Source organism: Dipodomys merriami, unplaced genomic scaffold, assembly GCF_024711535.1.
Source record: "Dipodomys merriami isolate MVZ:Mamm:240054 unplaced genomic scaffold, mDipMer1.0.p SCAF_536, whole genome shotgun sequence".
In the NCBI taxonomy this organism is placed as follows: Eukaryota; Metazoa; Chordata; class Mammalia; order Rodentia; family Heteromyidae; genus Dipodomys; species Dipodomys merriami.
The window spans coordinates 215315-217430 of NW_027206109.1; positions in this window are offsets into that span (position 1 = coordinate 215315).

Below are 2116 nucleotides of genomic sequence, written 5' to 3' on the forward strand. Positions count from 1 at the left end.
ATGTTTATTGCAGCACTGTTCGCAATAGCTAGGATATGGAAACAACCTAGATGCCCCACCACAGATCAATGGATCCAAAAATTGTGGTATCTATACACAATGGAATATTATGCAGCCATTAGAAATGACAAAATAATGGCATTTGCAGGGAAATGGATGGAGCTAGAAGGAATCATGTTGAGCGAGGTAAGCCAAGAACGAAGAGACAAACAGTACATGGTCTCCCTGATAAGTGGATGATGAATCCAAAATGTTAGGTGATATGACAAAACTAACAGGACTTAAGAAACAAAGAACTCCCACTCATCTGGTTGAACCACTACTATATATCCCCATTCTGCTGATCACATATATGGTATATAACATATGAGCACCGTTATATATTACAGACTGTGATAGACAATTTGCTCCAGGAAAGTTAGAATGAACTTGTGACTTTAAATGAGCATCATTATTCCACAATACTGTGAATTTCCGGAAATTAAGTAATCACTTAATCACAATCAAAAAAAAAAAAAAGAACCTTGGGGAAGGGAGGGAGGGAGGGGATGGTAGGGGGAAAACAATGGAGGGGGTAACAATGTTCAAGAGGAAGTGGAAATGTACTTATTACCTCACTCATGTAACTGTAACCCTCTGTATAGTATCTTTACAATAAAAAAAATCACAAAAAAAAAGAATTAAAGGAAATAAAACTTGTGAAATACATAACCTAAAATTCTATGAATGAGCTTTGAGTTTAGCCAGTGCGTTTTTTAAAATACTAAATAGAATGCGATAAGCATTACAAAAACTCTTACATGTAGTGAGCAACCAGAAGTAATGTTATGTATTGACCATGCTCTGCTTCCAAGGAAGCCAGGTGGATAACTTCTCATGCTGTAAATCAAACTGGTTATCTTATGTCTTGTTATTGTAAAAATATCAGGAACAGAATGAATGGAGGTTGTAAACTGAGGTGAAGTCCATATGTAAATGTGAAAAACTGATAAAACAAAAGTATCTGAGCAATATATAGTGTTTTCCATCATAAGGAAGACCTAGAGGAATTAATTCTCTTTTTGATATCCTATCATAGGTCCTTAGAAGGATGAACTCTTTCCCCAGTCTTGTAGCAGCAGCATCAGATGAGAGGAACTGTATTTTTTTTGTTGTTTCCTTCAATTTATTCTTCAGTCCAAATCTGTAGTACTTGAGATTGAAAGAAACCAAGGGAAATTAGACACATACACTTTGGAATGAATAATCAAGGTAAAATAAATAAAATACATACAGCCTTGTAAAAGGTCTAACTAAATTGAGTTACATATTCTCAAGCATAAATAGAGAATGATTTAAGCAATATCATGTTATTGATAATTGAAAAATGTTGAGTTGCTTATTTTTTTTTCTTTTCTACTACCTTAAATTATTTATTGATTTTGCATAGAAGATTAAAGATGAGATTAACAAGAAACTTGATTTAAAATGGACAAAAGTTCAGAATAGACATGTTTTCCTTAAATCCTTGAAGATCGACAGTGGGTTAACAAAATTGTACTTAATACAACTTGTATGCTGAGTTAATGCTTTGAGACCAGAAGTCATTAGGGAAATGTAATTCAAAATTACTATGATACTACTTCATTACTACTATAACTTTTATCAACAAAATCAAAGGAACCAGGTGTTTTGGTAAAGGCTTGTAATTTCAAGCCTTAGGAGGTCGGATTTAAGTCTACGGCCAGTCTGGGTCGTGCTGCAGATATTAAAAACTTACCCATTATTATTAAAGGTAATAATGGTGAGAGTGTGGACAAAAGGAAATTTTCTACACTCTTGGTCAAAATACAGGTTAGTATTCTCGTTGTAGAAAGTAGTATGCAGTTTTCTAAAGAGGCTGATATCTTAGGATCAGATTCAAAGCCAGCCCAGGCAGAAAAATCTGTGAAAATCTTATCTCCAATAAACACCAGAAAACTGGAAGTGGTGCTGTAGCACAAGGGGTAGATTGCGAGCCTTGAGCTGAAGCGCTCAGGCCCTGAGTTCAAGCCCCACAACCGACAAAAAAAGAGAAATGCTAAGCTAATGTATCATCTTACCCACCAATAATGTGATTATTTCTCTCTCCGTAACT